This window comes from Cupressus sempervirens, chromosome 5 (genome assembly GCF_028749045.1).
Source record: "Cupressus sempervirens isolate cs-2001-9-10 chromosome 5, ASM2874904v1, whole genome shotgun sequence".
Classification (NCBI taxonomy): domain Eukaryota; kingdom Viridiplantae; phylum Streptophyta; class Pinopsida; order Cupressales; family Cupressaceae; genus Cupressus; species Cupressus sempervirens.
This window is the reverse complement of record NC_143122.1, coordinates 1059306600-1059326636: the sequence shown is the minus strand read 5'-3', so window position 1 is coordinate 1059326636 and position 20037 is coordinate 1059306600. Positions and strand designations below refer to the sequence as shown.

The 20037-nt window shown below is 36.4% G+C and overlaps 1 protein-coding gene and 1 long non-coding RNA gene across 3 annotated transcripts in view; both read left to right on the top strand.

The window, feature by feature from the left end:
- LOC149559615 (cell division cycle 5-like protein) overlaps window positions 1-20037 on the top strand; it is a 53897-nt gene that overhangs the window by 24503 nt on the left and 9357 nt on the right. The gene's annotated exons all lie outside the window — the stretch shown is intronic.
- On the top strand, window positions 16073-19527 carry LOC149559616 (uncharacterized). 2 transcript variants are annotated; one of them, XR_016364346.1, is made up of 3 exons: window positions 16073-18324; window positions 18433-18721; window positions 18836-19507. It is a non-coding gene; the product is annotated as an uncharacterized LOC149559616 (long non-coding RNA). The 2 variants fall into 2 exon arrangements; XR_016364347.1 differs by having other exon boundaries at window positions 16073-18721; window positions 18836-19527.

The window sequence follows — 20037 nt, the reverse complement described above, 5'->3', positions numbered from 1 at the left end:
GGTATCAGAGCATGTCAATGAGATTTTATAAATTTTGGCAAATGTTTTAAGAAAATTAGAGCCTCTTTTGAGTTAGATTTCTTATTTCCAGAACCTTTTTTGTTTTGATTTTTTTAAAATAATATTTTTGGAGATTTTTTATGAAAATAAAATTAAGAGAGGAAGAGTTTTATAAAAGTATAATGTGTTTTTTAAAGTGTTGATGATTCCTATCCTGTTGGGGATGCCCATCTATCTTTGGGACACCCATGGCATCCTTGAGGTTTCCTTGACTGTCCTCCAAAAACATTCTTGAAGTCTCCTGGCTGTTGCGATGTTTCCTATGAATTTCCAAAAAACAAGGAGGGGGTGGGGATGTCCCTTGGCCGTCCCTAATCTTGGAAAAGTTTTCGTTACGAGGACATGGGATTTTAGGCTGGGGATGCCTCTGCCTCTCAAATAATACATTTTGGAAGCCATAATAAAGATAGTTACTTTTTTGAAATCCTTGGTCCTCCTTTTAGTATGAGGCATTTTCTAAATTCCTTTAAGATTATATAATAATTTTCCAAACTGAAGTTCAGGTTCAGTTTCAATTTTTTGGTCTATGCATTCGGTCTTATTTAAAAAGGTATTTAATATCAGAAATATATACATATTTACAACAAAAATTAAGCTTAAATTATGTTGCCATATTATTAGTCAAACTTGAATGTTATGATATATATTAAACTTAAAAACTAATAATGTCAAGTGTCAACAATCACCATCATTGATTATGTAGGTCATCAAAAATATTAGATGACTATCTTCTTGGTTTACTTCACATGACAATCATTTGTGATTATGAGTTCTGTAGACTGTAGTCTCAATAAACTATGACATTTCATAGACAACAACATGATGACTATCATATCCATGGCTTTTCATGGAACATTGTGATACATATGATATATTCATAGGACACTATGTGATGGCGTCCCTTTATGTTGTCATCGTTTGATGTTGTATCACAAGGTATTTATGCACATTAGGGCTTCTTCGTTTTGAGGTTATAGGACCTTGAAATGTGTCAAGAATGTGGATAAGTCTTAAGGTATCCTTGAAGTAATGAACTGGCCTAGGGTTTCGACATGATTCTAACCCTTGTTCCCTATTATCTACAAATCAATATCCCTACACAAATGATAGAGTGCTTCAAGCAGTCATTTGATACTCTTGTAGACACAATCCACTGTTCTTAACAATGATAAACATGATTCATGCATTGGTTAATATTTGATAACAATAGAGATTGAGAATTGAATATGTACAGGTTTGCGATTCATACTAGACCTTCCATTTTTTACTACCATAGCAACCTGAGGTTCATACCAGAAATGAAAATAAACAGTAAGCAACATAACTGAACAAAAGACATGGTAAAGTATCTTGGGAAAACCCTCCAACTCGAGGGAGAAAAACCCAAACACAAATATATCACCTATATATTAATGAAATAGCATAAGATTTCTTTACAATGCCCAAAATAGGTCAAGATTGAAGCAATGATCATCACTCCAATGATTTGTAGATAATAAATGAAATATCCATTTGATACAATCACTCAGTAAAGAATATCAATCTATATAGTAAATTCCTTGTTGAAGAATATATAATATTGCCGTGCCACTTCATTATATATCTGTTACTAAGTGAAGACCCTTCAATGTCTTGACCCTCATTATCTTGACCCTTGACCCTTCAATGTGTTGTCTCTTCAAATTGAAGACCCTTTGATGTCTTTAATAAAAAATAGATTATTTATATATTTCAAATTTGGGAGAAAGATATCTTCCAAAGCTATATCTCCAACACGCTCTCTTAGCGAGGGAGGCATCTTTCCAAATATCCATCTCATGGAATCTCTCAACATGACACGCACAATGACTACACCAATTTGTGAAAAATATTTTATCACAAAATCTCTCAACATGATAACGTCATGGAATCACTCAACATGACATCGACCATGGCTACACCCATGTGTGGAAAGAAACATATACACAAGCTCACATTTTGAAGTCACTCAACATGATGTCATGAAATCTCTCAACATTTTGCCACCATGGCTACTCCCATGTATGGAAAGAAGCATATATGCCAGTGCCCATCACAGAATCACTCAACGTGATGTCATCATGGAATCTCTAAATATGCTATCCACTATGGCTACTCCCATGTGTGGAAAAATCAATATCTTTCAAGAGCTTTCACCTTATATTTGTCCATCTCAGAGATGGAGATATATGCATTAAAGAACGTCTCTGAGATGAATACATATGCATTAAAAAACAACATCTCTCAAGGGCGTTCACCTCATATTTCTCCATTTCAGGGAAATATGCATTAAGAAACAACATCCTACAAGGGCTTTCACCTCACATTTCTGTCTCAGAGAAATATGCATTTTAGCACATAGAAAGGATCACTGATGCTGAAACTCCCTCTTAACATCGTTTCCCTCATAGCAAGGGCAACATTTTCTGAATCACTAAGCTTGCCTCGGAAATGTGCAAATTTCACAATACTGAAACTTCCTCTTAATATCGACTCCCTGATAGCAAGGGCGACATTTTCAAATCACTAAGCTTGTCTCGGTAATGTGCAAATTTCATAGTAAATCAAAGCTGGCTCCAATGTTTGACCAGACAATCCTCAAGGAGCTTTCAAAGCCACACTGGTTCTCAAGCCGCTACACATGCTGCAAGATATTCAGCCTCTGCAGTGCTTTGTACCACAGAGGTCGGTCTCCTGCTACACCAGGAAACCATGGCAGACCCCAAACTAAAACAACATTCAGAGGTGTTACACTCCCCCCTGATCCCTGCCTAGTCACCATACTTGTCACATCAGTAAAGAATCATCAACTTTAGCGACTTCTAATACATGCACAACAGAATACTTTTCACAGCAAGTCCATATACTCAGCAAATGCCTTCATGGAGATTCCAATTAACTATATGCACTCTCAGCAGCAAGTTTGATGACCTGGAAGCATGTATCAAACCATGCGCAAGTACCAGCGCTCTTCAAATACTTGGCCCATTATTGTTCATGAAATATCTAATCATACCATAGTCTATTCGAATATGTTTGCCATATATTTTTCACTTCAGCATTGTCATCACACAAGAGGCCACCTATAAATACTTCATTTCCTCATACCAAAACATTAGCAATGTTTCACTTTATTATCCAAATAATAATCTTTCTATCTGCAGCAAAACTTCGATGGTATTCACAGCAAATATTAAATAATATTAACCGTATAAAATAAGCTTGATATTGAAATATTTATACCTGCAAGAAACAAGTATCGGGCCCTAGCTAAACAGACCATAATCTGTTTAGGCTATAAATCAGAGAAGACTTACCAAACAGCATGAGTGAAATGTTTCAAGAAATATAAACCACTACACTTGACAGTAACTCCTCTTCACAGACCATTGGCTTCTGCTCTGAAGAAATTTGAAACAGCTCAACACAAAATTCATGACAATAAATCCTTCATATGTCCGATGTATTCGATTCCAAACCTTTCACAAATACATTCAATTAAACAAATAAGAATCTTATCTCTCGGGTACATGGTCTGTAGACATTCCCAAGTATTGCTGAAACTATTACAAGACAAATATTTAAAATCTTCTGATATCGATGCTCCGCTTAATACAAGCTTTTCCTCTTGCAGATCTGATTACAAATATTCTATTGAGCAGCAAAAAAGTGAGGATATGAAGCATAGAACAATTGAAACTTCCTTTAAACATAGCAGCAGCAGAACTCTCCTCTACTACCGTTGTTGTTGCTCTCTGTACATTTGCAGTTAAACAAGGTTGCCAAAATAACCCAGAAAGCAGCAATGAGTGCCTGGATTAATTCTAAACAATTATTGACTTCAGAACAACATTCAGATCCTTATTACAAGCTTTCCCTCTTTGCAGATCTAATTACAACCCTTTTTTTGAGCAGCAGCAAAGCCAAGGTAACAAAGCATAAAACAGATGAGACTTCTTTTTAGCAGCAGTCATACATACTAGGAAGGAGCCTCTAAATTCAATGCCCAGGATCATGCAAGGGTTTGGCCTGTTGCCATTGTCGCTTCCAATCTGACTGAAAAATAATCCTGCACTTCTCCTTAAAAATTTCCTGTTAATTTTTCTCATCACTCATCCATGGAGACCATTCAAAAATTATCCATAATGAATGCAGTTTTAGTTTCCCTAATCAACCAAGTTACACATTTCCCATGTATGTTTTAATTGTACCACCACGTATTAAGCTAATGGAGAAAAGCGATTTAACAATGTCCCTTAACACTATAAAACCCACAATCCAAAATATAAAATAATGAGCACTCAGAAAAACTGAAAAACCTTTATTTTGATAAAAAACCAAGCACAGAAACTTACCAGATTAAACACGAAATCTGAAGCCCGAATATTGCCTCTGAATGAGACAATCAAATTATTATCCTAGCGAGATCTTTCACCAACGAATACAATGCATTCTCAGACTCTAAACCTGCAATTTTTCCGAAATGGCTATGCCGAGCAATTGAAGTGAACACAATCAAAGGAATTAATTGCAGAACTTGAAGTGCTATCAATAATAATATAAATCAACAGAAAGTCTTGAGATGTTAATATAAAATAATACCCTCATAGATATATGTTTCACACGTTAGCTTAATACAAAATCATTCATCTGGATATGAGATAAAGAACCTTCGATGCCCCTTAGTGCTGTTAGTATAATTGTCAGCATAGCCATTATTATTTTTTTTAATATATTTGTACAATCAAATTGAACACTAAAGACCCTTTGATGTCTTTAATAAAAAATATATTATTTTTTATAATTCAAATTGGGAGAAGGATATCTCATAAAGCTATATCTCCAACAACCCGATGATTGTTTCTTTATGCCATTGTTTTTACAATCTTCGTACCACTATTACAGATGAATATCTTACAATAAAAGGTTTAAAAAGTCGATTTTTAAAAAATATCCAAATTTGCTGGCTGGACACATCTATAGATGAAATTCAGCTCAGGTTTGCTTGTGTTTGTCCCTGACGAACCCACAAGCTGTGAGCAGACTGCTGGCTTAACCCATGGAGGACTGGACCAAATCGAAGTCAGTTCAAACCAGACCAAGACCCGGGGTTGCTTGGGGAAGAACGGGTAACCTTGATCACAATCATTAATATAGAAATTGACATCCAACAATATGAAATATTATTTTAAAAATTTAAGGGAATAAATAACAATTTTAGGAAACGTAATTATATTGATGCCATCCCATTTATTTATATTTGTAAATATCTTTAAATGTTAATAAGTTCAATGCTCATTCGAATCAGTGTACTTGGAAATGCCACTCTCAGCTTAGGAAGATTTTGGTGCTTTTGGCCCTTGTAAGTATGACACATTTCAGGAGGAAGTTCTCTTATACGCAATTTAGCTTGCTATTCATTTAATCTTATAGATTACTTTTTCCTCTACTGCATTGAGGAAGTGGTCTACCTATAATATCATCCACTTCTTTAAAAGAAATAGGCTTACCTCAAAACAAGCTGGAAAAGTAGTTGCTGTTCATAGTGCCTTGAGACTTCAGGATTGACTGACTATTGAGTGTCAATAGACTCTAGAAGCACATTGGATGTTGATTCTGAAGGTGTTAGGTAGATTGGCGGGGAGGAGGTGTAACTTTGAATGGCTGGGTTACCATTGGATGATCCAATTCAAGTAGAGTGATAGTGACATAGTTGGTTTTGAATTTTTGGGATATTGATAGTCTGAATGTGTAATAGTCCTCCTTGAATCTGAAGAAAAATTGACTTTCTAACCAAGGAATTTTACCAAACAGTTGGCATGCATGAGACTGCTGTTAATTAAATTACTCAATGTATTTGAGTTTAACAATCATAATCCAATCTAACCATCGCTGACCAGCATATGTGATTTAATGTTTACAAGGTTCGTAATACTGATATGTTAGGTACATCAAATCACAGCAAAGTAATCATGCAATAAGCTTAATAAAGACCAAGATGCAGTCGGATATATATATGCATGGAGTATCATAAGGAACCAACTCAGACATTAAAATGTTTATGGAAATAACTGTCATACAGCGGTATAGATATTCATATCTCAGAAAGTGTTAACTCAAAACACACACTCTTATTGCACCAGTATTGAAAATGTGAACATACAGCAGTCTTACAGCCTTCCGATTGAAAGATTCGATAGCAAAAATTATATTAAATGTAAGGAAGGGAGCGTGGCACCTGCAGTTACAACGCTCGTGGATTCTTCAGAGCCCTTGCTGAATATGATGTGCCGTCAGGAAATTATCTGCAGCAACGAATGGTGTTACTGCAACCTTAACCGCATGGGATTCTGTTTTTGCCCTGCCTGTAGGTGATACTTGTGATGGTGCCCTGCAATCCTGGAGTTAGAATAACACAGCTACGTTGGGTCACTGCCGAGATCACCCAACAATCTGATTACCTACGTGGAGTTTATACTGGCTGCGAACTGTAGATATATTAACTGTATGTGATTCCGACTATGGCACACCCGACCTGTATGTATTCCCTAACACCTGTAGATCTGCTACCAGGCTACTCCCACTCTTAGATGTGAAACAATGCCACAGCAAAACAAAGTTACTGTTATATTTACCTCTCAACTGTAAGTGTCTGCCAACTCTGTCTATCGTCCCAGCACCCACATCTGCCTGCCAAGAACTGTATATGTCAAGTAACTTTAGGTATTTCATTCACCACTTCTGCTTCATGCCGTGAAACTTCAACAATCAGAAAACCAATACATTAACCCAACTCATATTTCTGAACCTGCAATGTGAGCACTAGGTTTGCGTCTAGACTCACTTTTTCCTTAAGGGATTTCGTCCTTAGGAAATACCCAGTCACATTTAAGCAACCGTTAGGATTTATACAATAACATATATTCGTTGTGACAATCCCAATGTAGCTCCACGCTTTTATAATCTTGATATGAGGGAAGACACAAACAACTAGGCAATGTGGGATTAAAAGCCAATTTCATCTTTTAGTCACTTAAGTGACTTTATAACTTAAATTAATAACATTAAATATTTAAATAAATCACTTAAGTCACTTAAACTTTAGTATCTCTTGAAATGTTTGTCTGATTGCCATACCGTTTGAAATAGGAATCTCTCCTCATAATTCCCCATGTGACCAAATACACTTTCTAAAAATAGAAAGGGTCCATCTCTAATACCCATGACTTACTAAGCATAGTAAGTATGGCAAATGGAGTCCAAATGACATCGAACTAAGGCCAAATCCATAAATTGCTGAATGTTGGAGATGAACCAATCCTCAGAAGACCCTCTAACCATCCTCATTAGCCTACGAGGATCCAATATTAGGCTAATCCCTGAAATGCTGATGCTGGCAACCAATGGGGACATTACAGAATGAGGCTTACTCTCATAGATTTTTGTGTTTTGATGTTTAAGGCTTTGAGCGACTTTAAAATAAAAATTTGAAGTTGATTAACAAAATGCTTTAATACACTAATTAAAACTTAATACTATTGGTATGGATCTCAGTTGGTTTATGTTTTAAGCTGTTATACTGTTGTTATACTAAGTTGAAGTTTACTACAAAGTTATACTAGTCATGATTTATTTACGTATTGATATTGTTGTTATCAGTTATTGACATTTCTCTCTATATAATATATTTTGAAACACACAAAAATTGAAAAATTCATATATAACCATGCCCAATAAATGGCCCTTGGACTACATCCATGAAATCCCTTGTTGTCCCCTTGTCGTCATCCCTGAAATGTCAAGGAACATAGTTCTCCCATGTTTGGGGATGACTTACCTGCAGCTCAATGTGCCTCAATTGGGATTTTTTCAGTCTTAGAAGCCTTCAGTAACAGTCAAAGTGATTGAGCACTTGATATGGAAACCAAGCAAACACAACAGTCAGAGAACAAATTCAGGCTATGACATTCTTATTACTGCATGAAATGATAATTCAATGATATTACACAGGCATGGAAATCCCTAAATTAAAGATTGTGTAATATTATCCAAATCTAAATAAAGTGGAAAAAATAACATTTTTTTTCGTATGAAAAACTAATTGATCTTCATCTGAATAAGACTAACCTCCCAACAACTAGGAAACTGACCTTTGACTTTTTAATAGGATTAAAAACTAACTTAATGATAACATAATAATTCTATGCTAATGACACATATATAACCTATGTACACCCAATGATTCTTCATCATTCCTCCAAACAATAGTGATATTGGACTCTAGTCTCAAAAGAGAAGGAAAAACTTTGGATAGCTGATGGTGAGAGATCCAACGAGCTTAGTGTGGAAGTTGACCATGATTGGCAATAAGGTAGGAAGTGGTGGAACCATGTCGTGTTTTGACGAGTCTTTTTATTAAAAACTTGGTTAGAATTGACTCGAAGCTAAATATCAGGAACAACATCTGCTGCATGGCTTACGAGAAGCTCACTCTGTATGTTAACATTGACAGCAGTGTGGATGCCTGGCTAAGCTGTAAGATCAAGTTTTTAAAGGATTTTCGGACAGCTTTTGAAGAATAGTGTAAAGCCCATAGGGAAGTAGCTTGACCTTATTGTGTACTTTCTTGTAGAAATGATATTTGTCCAACTAAACTATACCCCCAACTTGAAAAGTATTAGAGAGACAATGGAAATCTGTAAGTTATTTTTCCTTTTCTTGAGTTTTCTAAAGAATTATATATAGATAGCACTGAATATTCTACAATGTTGGATGAAGGCTTAGGCCTTATCTTGCTCTTCTTGAATATGCATGGTGGTTGTAGACAACACAGATAAAGGCAACTCATATGCTTAAAACCGAGATATTTCTCAAAAGGTGAGTGATCTGTAGATGAATTGTCCCATTGTAAACATGCTCTATGTATGTTAGGTAGAGTGGGTTTAGCCATGGAGGAAACTCCGTAGTTAAGTGTGCTCAAGCTGGAGTAGTGCTGGGATGGGTGACCTCCTAGGAAGTCCCGGTGCTTCATCTCTGTGAGCATCACCTAGATCCAACGAGTACTAAACATTCCATTTATTCTCATGAGAGATGGATTTCTGTGAATCGCTACTCATGAAACACGGGTCAATGAGTATGACTCAAAAACTAGACAGTTAAATCCTAATAGCAATATCATAGTTTGACTTGCTGTGGAAAATATCTCCTACTTAGCAATTAATGAGCTTAAGGGGCTTTCTAATGAATGGTTCATAAGGCACAACACTTGGTGAAGGTTTTGCAAATGGGGTTGCAAGAGAGTGGGTTTAACCATGGAGGAAACTTCGTAGTCAAGCGTGCTCAAGCTGGAGTAGTACTGGGATGGGTGAACTTTCGGGAAGTCTCAGTGCTTCACCTCTATGAGCATCACCTAGATCCAATTAGTGCTAAGTATTCCATTTATTCTCACGAGACATGGTTTCATGTGAATCACTACTCATGAAACATGGGTCAATGAGTTTGACTAAAAAACTAAATAGTTAAATCCTGATAGCAATATCACAATCTGACTTGCTATGGAAAATATTTCCTACTTATCAATTGATGAGCTGAAGGGGCTTTCTAATGAATGGTGCATAAGGCACAACACTTGGTGAAGGTTTTGCAAATGGGGTTGCAAGTAGAGTGAGTTTAACCATAGAGGAAACTTTGTAGTTAAGTGCACTCAAGCTGGGGTAATATTGGGATGGGTGACCTATCGGGAAGTCGCAGTGCTTCACCTCTATGAGCATCACCTAGATCCAATGAGTGCTAAGTGTTCCATTTATTGTCACGAGAGATGGATTTGTGTGAATCACTACTCATGAAACATGGGTCAATTAGTTAGACTCAAAAACTACACAGTTAAATCCTTATAGCAATATTACAATTTGTCTTGCTGTGGAAAATATCTCCTACTTATCATTTGATGAGCTTAAGAGGCTTTCTAGTGAATGGTTCACAGGGCACAACACTTGGTGAAGGTTTTGCAAATGAAGTTGCAAGTAGAATGGGTTTAACCATGGAGGAAACTCCGTAGTTAAGCGCGCTCAAGTTGGAGTAGTACTGGGATGAGTGACCTCCCGGTGCTTCATCTCTGTGAGCATCACCTAAATCCAATGGGTGCTAAGTGTTCCATTTATTCTCATGAGAGATGGATTCATGTGAATCACTACTCATGAAACACGGGTCAATGAGTTTGACTCAAAAACTACACAGTTAAATCCTGATAGCAATATCACAATTAATCATAATTGTCCTTTTCAGCTGAAGGTGACCATAACAGTATTAACTCTTAGAGATAAAGATCTCTATCGCAGCTACAATCTCCAACACTCTCTCTTAGCAAGAGAGGGAGATCTTTAGCTGAATAGTTAAACAAAGCTGCAACCAAAATATCAACGATAAAATCTGATCACATAGATCCTATAAAATTCATGCAATCACTCAACATGAAAACCCTGCAAGAAACACAACCAGCTTTCATCTTGAAAGACAACAATTTACTTTTTGTTAATAATCATGGAATCACTCAACAATATAGACCTGTAATAGTTACTCATAATCATGGAATCACTTAACATGATAGAGTTGTAAGAATCACAACTAAGCCTTTAATCAAAAACTCTCTCAATGTGAACTGTCATGGAATCTCTCAACACGACATCCAACTCCCATCACAAAATCTCTCAACATGATGTTCACTTCATAGAGTGAAAGAGTTATCATAACCGATTCTTACAATCTTATTCACACAAAAATAGAAATAGGCATAACTAAAACAAGACCTAGTTTCATTTTAAGTGTCAAATACCGCAAGCATATATGAGAATGAAGGGGATTCCATAAGCAACTCCCTCTTAATTATGAAGCCTCCCTCTGAAGCTAAAATCTCCCTCTAAAGCTCAACATCTACCTCTTACTTAAAGCAACATATTGCCTTTCTTGTTGCATCCTACAACGATGAGAGATAAAAGATCAATCAGTCATTTATACCAATACAATATCATACTCTATTAATGTATCAAGAATGTATAATCAAGAACAACTTATCTTTATGCTGATGTGAAACAAAGGCCAAAATAAATATGAAATGCCTCTATAGTAAGATGCGAACACAGAGTCTTTAAAGAGATCTGGTTTCTTCTTGATCCATGCAGAAATCATTTCCATAGTTTAATCTCCAACCTGCTCTCCTGTTACACACAAGATATTAATAGGAAGTCACCGTTGGCTCCCAAACTGACACGATGCCTTCAAACTCAAAAATCGTGACTCATACAGTATCGACTTGTTATTCTATCTGCACCATTTTATACACATTATAATTTTAGTGCTAGATTTATGGCCTTTCTGTTGACTCTGAAACAGTTCCTTTCAAGAGCCCGATACAAAAATGGTAGAAATAACAGAACTCCAGATTAAGCAATTACACAAGAACACAACTCTCCGAAAGACATGAACAGGCACCCAGCTTAGAATGTATAAAGAAAAATGTAAGCTGTACTCAATACACACTCAGACATACAAATCAAGAATAAATTGGAAGAATTTACTGAGGTTCTTTGCTTGCTGAAAATGCTTTCGATCTTGATGGACTTTATGAGCTACAAAGAAAGCTTTATCCAAATGCCAATCTCCCCCTGTAACGTTGATCTCCATAGCACAACCAACGCTAATGTTTTTTTGAGAATGTTCAAGACAACATCATGTTGAAGATCTTAATCGGGAAAAGCTTCACAAAACCAGTTCAGGAGAACATGATTCTCCACTCCTCTCCATGTTCACTTGTAAAATTGACACTACCAACAAAGATAGGAAACGTGCACATTAGTCAATAAGGAAACCAAAGGGAACACAGATTGATGCATTACGGTTATGGGATGATGTGAACACAAATCCAAAAATAGCATGAGTAGTGACATCTTGAAAGATGCCACAAAATTGTCCACAACGGCACTAGTAATAACAAGTATTATAAAACAATACACCAACTATCAGAATGCTTGACTAGAATCACTCCCCGCCTTGAAGCATACTCGTTCCATAGAATCTGGTGAAAGAAACTGCTCATCTAGTTGTCTTACCACAATGAAGAGGAGCAGGAAGCTGAAACGAGGGAGGCCCAACATTAAAGAAAAAACGTCATAACAAAGATGCCTAACGATAATTGACTGCAAAGGATAACAAAAGCAAGAAGATGCTTTGTAATCACTATACTTTCTCGAACCTCGACATATATACGAGGCACAAAATTGAGTTGCATTAACTGACGTCTTCAATAGCCAAGTGGAGTCATCGACACATGAAATAACTACTCCTGCATATGGTCTAGCTAGCAGACAGTGAACTTGGACCATGCAGAATGCAATAGCCACACTCAAAGAAAACTGAAAAGAATATTGAGGAAAATCAGATTAGAATTGATATAAAAAACTTTTCTCTCAATCTCCAAATGCTCTTCGACTTTGCAAGAAAGCAAAATGTTATTTCCATGAACATCAAATGTTCTTAGATTCGTAGAATACTCTTTATACTAAGTTACCATATTCGCTCAAAAACTAGGAAATTCGACATTTGATTCGCTCAAATTCAAAGTTGGTTTGAGATCATTACAAATTCCCCTGTTACCATCAGAATTCCTTGTAAATTCGTAGTTTCAAACCCTAGTCGAATTCAAAGGAATTTTGAGCTAATTTGGTTGCCGATAGTGGAGCTTGGGAGGAATGTGAAACGAATTTGGGCAAATTTTGAGGCCACATCATCTTATTGACTTGTCAACTTAGTTTTAGGTAGCGATTTGCATATTAAAACCTAAAACGACGCCGCTTGGGATTTTTCCATATTGCAATCCATGTTTGCCAGCGACAGCATGGGATTTTTGGCAGCGGCATTTTGGATGCGTATGTTTGCTATTGGCTTGGTTTGGTCCCCATTGGAAGGAGCTCGTCCTTGTTTATTGGCTTGGTCTGAATTTTTTTTGATGATTTTTTATGATACATTGATATTTGATCGCGTATGAGTCTATGACTGATTACTGATTAGTATTGTTGACATTGGTGTTTTAAAGTTTAGGAACCGAAACATTCATATGGTGGTGTATTTTGCTAAATTGCTTTATATTAGCATAGTGGTGTATGAACTTATTTATTGCAGCATATTTTTACATACATGTATTTAAAAAAAAAAAAAAATCTTGTACGGACAAACCTATAATGAACCGGAAACCCAGCCCAAAGTTTTTTTGAGCGAATTCCTAACCCGAATATTGAACTTGCATTTGAACCAAAATTCGAACCGGCAACTTGGTCTTTATATGATCACCTAATCACTTCCAAGCTTGCCGTAAATGCATGATATTATACCCGAGATCAACTAAATTCATCCAGACTTGCCATCTTAGAACAAAGCCTAGAAAACAACAGTATACAGAAACAAGTCACAGTCCTATAGCATTAGCATTAGCATTAGCTTGATAAAACAGCAGTATAGACAGACAGGCCATAGACCTGTAGCTTAGCATTACATATGAAGCAACCAAAAATATGAGAAGCAAGGAATATACGAAGAGTTTCAATAGAGCATGAAAATGTACAGAAACATCAGACAACTGCTCATATGTAGATCATGCAAAGCTGGACTCATTGCTGATATCAACTATGCTCTGATACCATGTTGGGATTTAGCCCAGAAAACAAATAAATAGTTATAATGAATAACCAGGAAAAATACAAGAGACACATAGAAATATCCTAAGAAAACCTTTCGAGAATGAAGGGAAAAACCCAGCCACACACAACAAAAGATCATTTCATTGAGAATGAAATTCAAGTGTACAATGCCTTCCGCTTGAAGCGATATATGTAACCTAAAGAGAGATTCTTCAATTTCCAAAACGTAACTCTTAATTATTGTTAAGAGTTTTAGGTGACTCTACAACACCCCCAGGATCAAATGAAAGACCAAGATAACTTTCACAAGAGAATGACAAGACAATTGCATGAAGATGCAAGAATGCTATTATTGATAATGGACTTAATTGACATCCAATGGATTGATTTGAAATGTACATAATAGGCCTACTTATATAGGAGAGACGATAAGAGACAATGATAAGGAGAAGATAAGCTATCACCCACACAAGGTGGAATCACATGTCCACGAAAGGTGGATCATCCTCCATTATGCACTGAAGTATGTGCGATGATGAGAATGATAATGTGATAAGTACACTAAAGGTGGAATGAGATAACAACTATGACCACCTAGAGTGGAATTCTCCTACACCATGTGTTTAATTGATGTGTGAACTCCTAAGTGTCAATCACAAACTACTATGCAATGCATTATTCTAAGTAAGCTTAAGTAAGTGTAATTAGTGAATATTTAATTACACCAACAATTACAAATACAACTTTTCATATTTTATGCCTCAACACATGTTGAATGATACACGTCATTATATTTAATATTACAATCGAATCATAATTGTCCTTTTCAGCTAAAGGTGACCATAATGTATTAATGCCTAGAGATAAATATCTCATTTGTAGCTACAATCTCCAATAGTATGTTTGTTTAGAACTTCAGTTTGACTTTGTGACTAAGAATGGAAAGTAGTGAAGAAGTTAAGGGAAACTCCCAAAAGCTTCCACAAAGATCGCTAGAAATGACCCCACAAAATGTGAGTTAGGATCATAAACAATGCTAGTTGGTAAACCAATAAATCTCTAAACAAAGTGGAAGAAGAATTAGGCTGTGTCATATTTAGCTCATTTAGGTTATTAGGTAATCTGTATTTTCTTAGTCTTTTAGAGCCTTTTTTTCTTTTGAAAGATTCCAACAACAATCATTTTTTATGCGTTTGTTTAGCTCTCTAGGGGCTTTGGATATGTGCTCCACCCTGTTTGAAGAGGTCATGCTTGCTTGTGTTTTTTGGTTTGTGTTCATGCGACCTACATTTTTGTCACGTCTTTTGGGCTAATTTAGCACAATCATGCAAACTAACAGAGGGATTAGGTTATAAGGTGATTTCTATTTTCTTAGTCTTTTAGAGTCGTTTTTTTCCCTTTTGAAAGCTTCCATTAACAATCATTTTTTTATGCGTTTGTTTGGCTCTTTGGGGGCTTTTGATATGTGCTCGACCTTGTTTGTAGAGATCATGCTTGCTTGTGTTCATGTGACCTACATTTTTGTTGCATCTTTTGGGCTAATTTGGCACAATTAGGTAAACTAACAAAGGGATTAGGTTATTAGGTAATTTCTATTTTCTTAGTCTTTTAGAGCCGTTTTTTTTTTTCGAAAGCTTCCAACAAAAATCATTTTTTTATGCGTTTGTTTGGCTCTCTGGGGGCTTTCGATATGTGTTCAACCTTGTTTGTAGAGATCATGCTTGCTTGTGTTTTTTGTTTGTGTTCATGCGACCTACGTTTTTGTCGCATCTTTTGGGCTAATTTGGCACAATTGGTCAAACTAATAGAGGGATTGGGCACTAATCGTGTTAGTTCCGAGGCTTCTATCACCCATCATGGTATCTTTTTAGGTTAACGATGGGTGTGCTTTTTTGGGAGAGGTTTTACATACTAGTGCAAGTTTTCTTTTGTGAAAGTTTATGCATTTTGGCGGCTAGAGTTTGTGGGCGCAGTTTGAGCTGGGAGGGGTTTTGAATTTTAAAAATTATTTTGTGGGTTTTAATAATTTTTTCCTTTCAATTTTTTTGCAAGGTTTTATAATATTTTCTTAAAAAATTATTTTGAGGTATTCTACCCATTAAGTCTAATGTTTTTCTACATGAAGGATTCTCATATGACTTTTAACAAATTTATTCCTCAAAATTTGGTAGGGTTTTATAATTTTGTCCATAATAAAACAAAATGTGCATTTTGTGCGATTTTTCGCCTTAAAATCGTTTTGTTAAAGTAATTTGCCATTTTTTTCTCAAACAAAGTTTTGTATTATTATCATCATCTTGAATTTTTTGTTTTCTTTCGAACATTTTTTCCTCAAAAATTGTGTTTGGTTTTTTGGTTTTATCTTCAAAAATAATTTTTGGGGTTTGCTTGATTTTGTCCTCAAAAGTCATGGGTTCTTGTTTAGAGGGTTTTAAATTTTTTTCCATTTTTTTTTACATTAGAGGTTCATATTTTAGTTGTGTTCCACGGGGTCGTGTCCCCTAGGTTTTTTCCCTTATACTCGTATTGGGTACGAAACGAGGACGTGGGTACCCCCTTTTTGCCATCCCTTGTGTAGTGCCAAATGGTGGATTTCGGGTACCGCCCCCGAAACATTGATTTGAGTTTGCCAAGAAATGTGGATACGACAATCCATACTGGGGACGCCATTCTTGTCCCTCGAGTGTCCCTGAAACCTCATACGGTCCCCCTTTTTCGAGAAAGCTGTTAGCGGCCATAAAGGTTATTTTTTTTTTTTTTTTGGTTTTGTCTCCCATTCGTGAGGGCCCCACATGGACGTTGGGGATTGATAAAATAATGCAAACCCTATTTTGGCTTTATAACACAAAAGACTCAAGTCTTTTCTTCGTTTGAGTTATTTGCAAGTTGGGAAGAGGAAGAGGAAAACATCAGTAGCCAAAGAGGAGTGCATTTTGGAGGTGCAAGAGGAGGTTTTGCCTTCATTTCTTCTTCATGCCAAGTATGTTTTTAATTTTCTTTTTGTTTGATTCAAACATTATTATTGTTTGTTGCCATTTTTCTTTTTTTTTTTCAATGACAAAGAGAGGCATGTTGAATGGAACATTGAAATGTTTTTTTTCCATAACTTGCAACAATATATTTGTATAATCCAGAGGCAAAAACATGAGCAGCAGTGAGAGTGAGGGAAGTAGTGATAGCATGATTGTTGCAATGCAAGAAACTCAAGTGTTACGTTTACAAAGACCAAGAAAAAGACCTAGGACAACCATGGATGATTCTTTATCTGAGCCTAATACAGATGTCCTTGTGGAAGATGCAATGTCTAATCCATTTGAGTGCCCTTCCAAAGTCCTTAAAAAAATGCCAAAGGTCCATTCAACTCTAAGAAACCTCTCCTACAATTTGCCACAAAAGTAAACAACAATAAGAAGAAAAATTCGCGGGGTAGTGCGGAATGGGAGTGCCATATATGTAAGAAACATTATTTTGGGAGCTACACAAGAGTGTATTGTCATCTTTTATGCATAGGTGGGCAAGGGGTGAAAGGTTGCAAAAAAATTAAAGATGATGAAAAACTTGAGGCCGATGGGTTGTATGTGGAGGGGAAGTTATTGAAATCAGGGGGTCCTATAGGTACCACACACACACCCTCATTCACTCCCACTAGCACTACTAGTAAAGGGAAGAGAAAGGCCAAGAGAGATACCAATTTGGCTGATTTATTTAACATACAAGCAAAAGAGAGAGCTGAAGAGTCCATTGGCAGACTTATTTTTGCTCATGGCATACCATTCTATGTTTCTCGTTCCTCATTCTATAAACAAATGTGCAAAGATATTTATGCTTCTGGTCCCTCATTTGTACCACCAAGTGAGACTAAATTACGCACCACTATCTTTGATAAAGAGTACTCAAAAGTAAACATTTTGATGGAGGATATGAGACAAACATGGATGAGTGATGGATGTCCTATCATCATGGATGGGCGGACCGATATCAAACATCGGCCACTCATCAATCTTATTGTTAGTAGTACAACAGGGGCCTATTTTCTTACAGCCATTGATTGTTCGGGAAAAAAGGAGGATGCATCCTTCCAATTTCAGATTTTGAAGGATGTTGTAGAAGAGGTAGGGGCTTCAAATGTTGTGTAAGTAGTCATTTATTCAGCCCGGGTGTGTAAATCAGCTGGATTGATAGTAGAGAGCGCCTATAGACACATTTTTTTGGACCCCATGTTGTTTACATGCATTGAATAACACCTTGAAGGACTTTGGAAAAATTGATTGGATAAAGGCTATGGTGACCAAGGCTAGAGACGTGCAAATGTTTATTTGCATTCATCACACATCTCTTGTATTATTTAGGACATTTTCCAAAAAAGAATTCCTCAAGCCTATGGACTCTAGGCATGCTAGCTACTTCATTTTGTTGGAGAGGATGGTTGAGGTCCAAGAGGGGCCTTACAATCCATGGTGGTCAATGCAGAGTGGAATAGATGACATGTATCAAGCACCCCGGATGGAAGACTTGTCAAATGAAGAATCCTGGATGAGAATTGGTGGACCACAATGAGGTAAGAAACTTAAATAATTGACATCATAATTGTTATTTCTGATTTAAGCACTTGCTGATTTTTTTTGAAATATGATGTTTCTCACTTGCAATTTTCTTTCATTTGCAGATACATTTGCTCCTTTATTGACCCTATTGTGCAGGCCCTTAGATATGCTAATACTGACTCGCCTATCCTTGGAGAGATTTATGAGACCTTTGACAGCATGCTTGGGCAAATCAAGCAAGCTATTAAAGAGTAAGAACCTACTTTGGAGTTTTATGAGGAGCATCTTAAGAACATTGTGATGAAAAGGTGGAACACTATGAATAGCCCACTTCATATGGCAGCCTATGCAGTCAATCTAAAATGGTATACACCAAGGCCTAGGAGAGTGCCAACATCTACTGACGAGGAGGTGAGTTTAATTTATTTTTAAGATTTCTCATTTTTTAATATGTTTTTAAAATTTTAATTTTATTTGTAAAGTTTATAGATTCTTAACTTCTAAATTTTTGTTTGTTCAATATAGGTGAAGGAGGGCTTCTTCAAGGACCTTTCAAAAATGTATAATGCAGAGATGTTGCAAAAATTCGGGGGCAATGGCTTGACTTTGTCAATCTTCGTGGTCCAACATTTGGTAGACTAGAGGTGAGGATTGATAGAGCTACATTAGCTCAAAGGGACCCGATTGGATGGTGGACATGGCATGGTAGAGATGCACCTGAGCTGAAAGGTCTTGCCATCCGTCTTCTCTCATAGGTTGTGAGTTCCTTTGCTGCAGAGAGGAATTGGTCTATATATAGCTTCATCCAATTTGTCAATAGGAACAAACTTACCTCTAGACGGTCGGAGAAGCTTGTGGCTATTCACAGTGTATTTGCGACTATAGGAGTGACAAAGTCTTCAGTATCAACAGACTCCAGCACTACGTTGGGATGTAAATCCTTAGGATGCGTTGCAAATTGATGAGGATGACACACCTCCAAGGCTGCTTGGTGTTCCATTGGATGAGGACCCTCTGCCTACTTGTGCCAGTGATTCAGAGGAAGAGATTGGAGCTGATCTTGATTTAGATTCCTAGAGGACAGCCATATATTTGGCTTTGAGCTTTGTTGATACTCGGATACATTATTGCTTTTGATTATTATGGAGTTGGACATCTCATTTACACTTCTAGTATTTACTTTAATTATGTCATTTTGATTCATGCATGACGATGATACATTGATACTTGGAGCCTTTGGGCATTTTTGCTAATTGTATGTGATATTCGGATATATCATATATCATATATCATTATCATATTCTCATTTTGATTTTAATCTTGATAGTTTTCAATTTCCATGTATTGATCTTCTAAATGTCTATGAATCTATGATTCTATGGTGAATAGTTTGTCAATGTTATGATATGCATATTTGAATTATGTCTCTAAAGTCTAATACTCCCTATATAAAAAAATTAAAAATCCCCTATAATTTATAGCTATCCCCTGAGGTCCTGTCCCCTAAATTTTTGCTTCGACCCGTACCCGTACCAAAAACACGTCCCTGTCCTGGAAACTCCATGGAGCATAGTATTTTAGGGTTCTTATGATGTTTTGCTAACTTTAGTACTAGGGTTTGGCAATATATTTCTCAAAAAATGTGGTTTCTTGCAGTTTGTTTTGGGTTGCACCTAGAATTTCTTCGGTGAACATCTGCAAACATTCTTTTGCAGTTTTGGCAAAAT